The following is an 8,286-nucleotide window of genomic DNA, read 5'->3' on the forward strand; positions in this document are numbered from 1 at the left end:
AGGCCTCAAACATTTTCTTCCAGTGCCAGAGGCTGTGGCTGCTATTTACTTAGAGCTTCCTGCAGAGGGAAGTGCTCGCTAGTGTATGCAAACCAAAGCAAGTCAGATTATCTTTGTCAAAGCTGGAAATGTCTCTGTGTAAGCAAACAGCGAAAGACTAGAATGTCAAGAATGGTATTCACAGAGTTAGGTGGTTTTTTTAGGAGAAGTCAAAACATTTCAAGGGATAAAATAGCTCTCTAAGCAAAGGAAACTTATCAAACCAACAGGAAATACAAGAGAGGCATCTTAAACCTTACCCCTTTGTGATTCAGGGGCCTGCCTCTGGGCTGTGATACTTATGTTGTTACTCTAATGAAGAAAAAAAAAAGATATAATTACTGTTTTAAAAAGAATGGCCCTGGAGATTCCTGTTTTTCCCTGGATGTGTACTTCCATCTCGGCTCTGTATTCCTTTCTGCCAAACTATTTCTGTCCCCTGTGTTTGAGGAGAGGATGTAACTCCTGGATCTGGGCTGTCCTCAGGTGGGCAGGCACTCCTGAAGCAGCATATGTGACATTCCTACCTGTGCTGAGTGCCTTGGCGGGTCCCTGCAGCAACAGGGCCCTTCTGTCCCAGATCCTGATGTCTCCCTTGCTCTGTCCTGCAGGTCCAGCAGCGAGAGAGGGGAAGAATGATTCTTTCCATTTCCCAGTACCTTTTCTCAGACAGAACTCAGTATTGGCAGCACACTCCTAGAGAAGACAGAGTAGGAGGTTGGATCCAGACTGATTGAGGAAAGAGACCTTTAAGTTTCCATACTAACTGCCCCCCCCCCCCCCCCTTTTATTTTTTAAGTGATAAGGATCATTGCAGCGTTTGTAGGTATATACTTTAATTATGCTAAAGGTGCTTACGTTAATCAGGCTCAGGAAGATTAGGCAGAATAACATCTATAGGGAAAGCTGTCTGGGCTCAGCAGGAAGCTGTCATGATCTTTCAGGAATTAAGTGATTCTAGCTGAGGAGGAGATGCCTCAAACTTAAATAGCAAAGGAAGGCTTGGGTAAGTGCAAAAAAAAAAAAAATCAAGATGCTACAGGGTGACACAGATTTTGAGGAGCACACGGCAAAGTGTAAGTGCACAATTGCAGTTCTCTCTTGTGGATAGCTATGGCTAAAGCTCAAAATTCTTAATGGAATCCAAGGAGATGTTTGGGGTTTAATACATTATTTTTATACAGGGAATAGAGGTACATCAGAAAATGGCTGACAGCTTGTTTGTAGCACCAGCTTTCTAAGGAGGGGGGAGCAGCTTTCTCACATGAAGGTCTTACAGTGAAAACTGCGGTCATAGGAGCAACGATAAAAGGTTTTGTTGTTGTTTGTGTAAACTAGACAAAAATGTAGACAAGGCAACTCCCCCCCCCCCATGCCCTGAAAACACACTGCCATTACCTAAAGCAACATTCATGAGAGAAAGCTGCCTGAATTCTCTGTACCACCAAGGCATACATTTGATGAAACCTTTACTATGTATTTTTCCTTAAAAAAACCATAGCTACCATGAAATCATACTGATTTTATCCATTCATCCTAATCAAGGATTTAAGCTATGAAAGCGGTGGATGAAGACCAGCGGAAACAGTCACATCACCCAGTTTGCCCAGTAGTCCAAACGCATCACCGAGTTCCATTACATGCTTGTGGTGGTGCATTTTGCCCCCTCCTCTGGCCACTCCACAGCCTCAGGACCCCCCCTTCGGCCTGGTGGTTGTGTCATGAGTGGGGCAGTTCAGCTCCACTGAACCGTGCCAGCCACTCCTGTGGGACAGAGGTGGCAGCGACACTGTCTGTGCCAGGAACTTCTGGTGCCTGGCCAAGGTAGAGAACAAGAGCAGGGACCATCACTCCCTGAGTCCCGTGACATTCCTGACTGGGATCGCAACCAGCCTGAATGGTACCATTGCTACTGGAATTCTGAGAAAAATTACTGACTCACGGCCAGGATGGAGATGCACAGATGGGTAAAGCCAGTCATCTCACAACCTTATAAACAGCAGTCCTGAGTGAGAGTGAGACCCTTGCAGCTCTCCTGGACCACGGTGGGCTGCAACCAGCATCTCCCCAAGCGGGATGCTGCTCAGAGCTTGCAAACTCCCATTTGCAATGCTGGGGGGGGACGGGGACACGGGGGACGGCTGTCACCAATAGCTGACAATGGGGCCTGGGCTGATACCCCTGCTCCTCGAGGGTCAACCCTTCGCCTGTTGAGAAATGCCAAGGCATTTCCCGTGAGTATTTTACTGAACCCAAGAGGAACTTGTCACAGGTATACATTTTTTGTACATTTGTCATATATCTCTCTACATCTCTCTTTTTGTACAGGTGTGTGTGAACTGATGGAGGTATCTCATAGTAATATCAGTATTACCGTCTGAATCCATAGTAAACCACTTCTGTAATTTAAGTAAACCCTGTTGATTCGTTTTGCAGATGTTAAAATAGCCATAGATTAAGCAGTGCTAAAATCTTACAATCAACCTTGAACTGTGACTAAACCTTGGACATCCTTTAGATACAAACTATTCTCCAAGTCTGAGGCTTAGATTGGACCTAGCTGCACCCAAGTTCTATTAAGAGTTTAGAAAGCAAAGGGGTCTGTTAAGCCATGTAAGAAGTAATAGAGTGAACCTTGCCATCAAGGTTCATGTAGTTGCATTTCCACAAATTCAGATTAAACCTATTTTGCTCATCATATCTTTGATGGTGATTTTTAAGCAACCCAACCTAAACTTCTCATTTAATGACAACGCCTCTAGAGCAAGCCCAACACCAGCTGGTGAAAGCACATCTTCCAGAAAGGCATCAAAATCCACAAGGTGCCAAATCTTGCAACATAAATTGGATCAAGGTTTCCTAACTTTAAAAGTCACAGTACTTTATTGCAAAAATACTAATTTCTCCCACATACAGAGGGTGTTTCCCAAGCTTTTGGTATCTTCTCTTGCTTTGAGCTCAATATATTTTCAAAGCTACCTACCAGCTCTATGTATTGGTAGCAGCTTGTCTCTATTAATAGCTATCAGCTGTATTTTCCTGCTTCACAACCTCGTGTTAAGCTTGTTTAATATTTCAGCAACTACTGGGTGACTGAACGAGGACTCTAGCGAGCCGTGAAGCACGTGGAGTTCAACTCCTGCTTAGCTTTGGTGAGCCTGCACAACAGCTCACGAGCTGGTCCTGTTCCACAGCTGAACTGGTGAGAACTGTGCATTAGCAGATCTCACTCCCCCGATTTGGGCTTCTCTGTGGGGCCCCTGGGGCTGAGCTACTGGTGAGCCACAGGTCTCCAGTTTGAGAGGAGCTGGAGCTGGGTGCTCTCACCGGAGAGTTCAGGGGCAATGTGGATGCAGGTATTCACAGATGGATAGGATGTCTGTCTGTCAGAGAAAGTCCTTCGGGGATCATCTGGACAAATTATGTACTTAACAGCATGAAATATTTTCATCCTAAAGTAGAACAAGAATTCTTTAAGAGCATCAGACCTTGTAAATTTTGTAAACAATTCTACTAATGCTTATTTAGGCTCTTAGGCTAGGGGTAAGGGCTGTGTAGTGCATGCTGTATCAGTTAGGGCAGGCATTTAGTGAAATCTCAAATGCTTCTGTACAAACCTAGCTAACAGATTAACCCTACAGTCTTCTGGAAGCTCAGCTTTCCTGGTTTGCTCCCCCTATTTCAAACCCATCCCTGCTTTTAGGGCTGATTAAAGGCTAGCACAAGAGTCCTGCTGTAGTAGAGTGTCTGCTGAACTACTGCTGTCCTACCCTAGAGTTATTTGCCAGAAAAGTCAGTTTTTTCCATTTCATACTGAATTTGTGCTTGTTAAATCCATTTCAACTGCATGACATACCGGCATTTCATAATGGAAAGAAGCTGCTCTTCTGTATAGGTGTGACTTGACTTTTTCTTAGCTATTTTTCCTTAAATTTTCAGCAATCAGCTGGGATAGGGAGACTACTGTAGTAAGGGAAAAAAAAATGAGAAAAAAAAAATTGCATATTTTGACCATTCTTATTTAGGTGCTAAGCCTTCTACCTAAATTCCTTGCTCCGTTCTAGTTCTGCAGCTTTTCTGCTTCAGGAAGAATTGAATACATATTGAACTTTCAAGTTGTTAGAAAATTCTGGATAGTGATAGGCTTCAAGTGCAGAGGAAAACCTGATCAGACACCCCCCCAGGGTTTTAACAGCCTCATTATTACAAGCTAGTCAGCGGTAATTTAAAAGCTGTTGGTTTTTTTTTTTTTTTTTTTACTTTGCAGCCAGAGTAGAGATTCCTACTTACGTGCTCCCATCCTAGTGCACTGTTTGTCAAACAGGAGCCAGCAGCGACAGGAGAGGCATCTACACAAGGAAGAATGCACTTGCAGCCTAAAGAAAACCAGCGTAACTCAGGGAAGCTTCATGTCTGTATCTTGTTTGAAAGTTTAAAAAAAGAGCTTATAAAAGATTTTTGGGAAACATTTTTAAAATTCCACTTGATTAAAATTTACTTATACTCCTGGCAGTTTAACAGTTCATAAGAGGGAAAAAAAAAAGCAGCTATTTAATTACTATTGCATGGGAGGGAATCGCAGAGAAGATGAGAAAAGCAGGGATAAAGATCTAAGTTCCAAGTACCAGTAGACATTTTTAATTGCATTACATGGATAACTGTTCCATTACTTTGGATTATTAGAATTCATAATGTTAGGGTAAGCAGATGTTTGACTATAAATGAGAATACCCTACCCAAACAATCTTAGTCAGCGTGGATAAGACTCAGATGTATTACAGCTCCTGCAAGTGAACTACGATTAACTTTTTCACCATAGAGCATGTTTGCCCTTTTTGGTCTAATTTCCAAGACTGTTCAGCAAGCTGTATCTCAAACTGCATTGCCTTTCTCATCAGCTCTCTTTCGATTCTCCGCGCTTCGTTGGTACTTCACCATTTTTTAGACCTTGCTTGGTATTTTTCCATGTCATAGAATCATAGAAGCGATTGGGTTGGGAGGGACCTTTAAAGGTCATAGAGTCCAACCCCCCTGTCATCAGCAGGACATCTTCAGCTGGGCCTGGGCTGCTCAGAGCCCCGGCCAACCTGGCCTTGGTCATCAGTTACTCTTCCCCAATAGGCTTCAGTCTACTGCGGCATTTAAGTGAAAACTATTTGCAGCTTTTTCCTTGTAGCTGACTTTGTGTTTTCTTGAAAAAGAAATCCAAACCCCAGCACATCCCTCAGGCATATCTATTATGATTCTTTTACTTAAAACAGTGCTGGTTGCTCTTACACTGGTGTCAAAATATTCTCCTCTTCTGCATTTGCAGACTATTTCCAAATAGATTGTGTCCATCTTTAAGGGTCCTTTTGAGATAAGGTACCAGAGTATCCCTTTGAGTGTGGATGCAGCATCACTAGCATGCAGGCTCCTGTTAGCTCAGCTGCGTCTGCCGCTGGTTATGTTCTCTCGTATCCTTAAGTGCTGTTGGAAGCTTACATGGCGGACTTCGGCTAAGTATCAAACATAATCTCAGTTCTTTTCACAATGAGTGATCTTTTACAGATGTTTGACAAAGGGAGAGCTCGATGCATCTACCACATCACTAATTCTTTGGCAAGAAGACACCTACTCAGCGGAGAAATGGTCCCCCGTGATCATTACATATATTTTATGTTACTATATCTAACAGATACTGTGGTAGTACAGGATCTTTGTAGAATCATTTCAAGCGTGCAAACACAATTAGCTGAGCACCTGACAAACTTTCAGTGTTCATTGTGTGGTCAGTTCTGGGAGGCACAGGGACTGAAGGGTGTACAAAACAAACTCAGGCCATGGCAGCCAAAATCCCTACTGAAAACGAACTAGAGGGTTGTAAGAGGAAATTAGAAGTGAAGGACAGAGGAAGTATACGGAAGTTCATAGTTAAGTTGGTCTCCAGGTGGCAGAGGTATATGGGGTAAAAAAATCCCCAAAGTGAAGAAGAGCTTTCTGAGATGAGATTTCAAGCTCAGGATGAGGAAGAGGGACTGTGCTGCTAACACTCCCAGGCTGCATTCCCAGATTTCCACAGCGTCCCTGTTAGCTGCTCTGACTGAAAAGCTCTTGCAGCACATTGTAAATCCAGAGAACTATTTTTATGAAGGGCCATCCATCCTAACAGAATTTGTAACAGAAAGAAATGGCTGTTTAGTTCTGGTACTGTAATCTTCCTTCCTGTATAATCAGTGTTGTACGTGGTACTCAGCCGAAGTTTTTCAAAAGCCGATACAGGGTTATGACAGTAAGGCAAGATCTGTAGGGAAGAGGGAGACTTAACGGTGATTTCCCTTCCCTGCAAATTTCCCTTCCATCCTGCAGAGTTTCACCTGCCTGAACTGGTCCCACTGCATCATAAATGCCTCTGCCAGTCTCTTGCTTAGCCTGGGCAAAAGCAGCAGCACTGTCTCCACACTAGTTCATGTACATTCCTGCGTGATGTCCAATTTAGAGCTGGATTTTTATTTTTAGTGTGCAAATTAATAAATCAATACCTGGAAATATTCCAGTCATCGGTAAGAAAAATGTACAGTTCCAGGACAGATGGTAACATGACTTTTTTGGCTTGAAAATACAAAAACTATTACCTTTGGGGAAAAATAATCCAAAAGAAAGACATTAACATGGAGCTCAAAGAAAAGCATCAAAGGGACTGTAGTTCTGGAAGGGCAAATGTTTGAGGAAAGATTTTTAAAGCTAAATATGAATATTTGGCTAAGCACTAATTTAATAAGGGATCGGGAGATAAATCTGTAACTATTTAATTCATAGAATGTTAGTGTTATTGGTGAAACAGACTTTTTTTTTAAAGCACAGAGATGTTTGTTTTTCAGTAGATGCACATCAAAATTTTGGAGAGCAAAATGAAGAAACTGATTTCTTAAACATCCCATCAAAACACTAAAGCCAGTTCTTAGTCAAATCCTATCTGAATCAGATCTTAGAGTCTTGAGCAATTAAGCTACAACGTGTGGGTGTGTGTGGGGGGAATAGAGGCTTGTTTTTGATTTTTGTGTTACGTTCTTCTAGAAATTTCTAGTCTTGCTTTTTTTTAGTGCTAGAAGTTTCACACCACTTGCTGACTTGTGCTGGAAAGGCTGGGAAGAACATGAGCGCAAGCCTGACAGGGGAAAACCCATCTACATTTCAACCAATGCTGCTTTCAGAACATTGTTATCATTAAACTGAATTTCTGATACAACTGTGCTATCCCTATCAGACTAAATCCTGATGGAAATCAAGGCATTGAAAGTCAGGAGCTCAAGTAAGGCTTTGAAGGCAGCCGAGCTCAGTAATGGCACTGATAGCAGCAGTTATGTGAAAGATGAAACGTGGTATCACGATGGATCCTTGTAAGTGCAAGGTACCAGACTGAGAGCAACATGTAACAGTCATTATTCATATTGGCCTATGATGACAAGACAACTAATGGTAATTTAAGTTACCAAGACAATGAATGCTCTGATTATTAAATTAACTTACAGCTTTATGAAATGAAAGATGCTCTAATTTTTTTAGTGTTGGTTACTTTTATCTCCAACTTTGCAATACCTGATAGTAAGTGAAGAATCTTAGAGGCTTTTAAGAAACTGACTCTGATGTGAACATGAGCTTCTTATTTAATACTCTTCCCCCCCCCCCCCCCCCCCAAAGCACTTGTTCATGCTGTCATAATCAAAGACACTCACTATGATAACTTTTCAGAATAGATTTTCACTGAACAAAACCTCTGTATGGCAAGTAACTTGTTGGTTTTCACAAGCGAACGTGGTATCACTGAAAGACAAGATCAGTCTGGAGCTTGGCTTTGTTCAGCTGTAATGGACCAGAGCCTGCATCAGTACAACGCCTTCGCAGCCAAAACTTGGTGTCCAACGTTTAAAATAACAGCTGCTTTCGAAAGGTGTGCACACCTAATAAACCTCAGACATGTGCTTGTATTTTCATATTCTGAAATCTCCAGGGAGGCTAGAGAAGAGGCAAAGGGGAAAGAAGCAAGGCTTAGCTGGAAGAATTTTTTTTTTTTTTGCTGCTGTTGAAGACAAGTTTAACAGAAAGCTGAGGGACAGGACAGTGCCAGCAATATCCTAACCTGCGTAGGTAAAACCCAGGGCACGGAGAAGGGTGCTGCCTCCTGAGCAGGAGCCAGCGGTGCAGCCACCCCCAAGGCAGCCATGGGCAGCTCTGTGGGAACACCTGCCTTGGTAGGAACTCCAGGGG

The sequence above is a fragment of the Falco punctatus genome (genome assembly GCF_963210335.1).
Source record: "Falco punctatus genome assembly, chromosome: 1".
NCBI classification, from domain to species: domain Eukaryota; kingdom Metazoa; phylum Chordata; class Aves; order Falconiformes; family Falconidae; genus Falco; species Falco punctatus.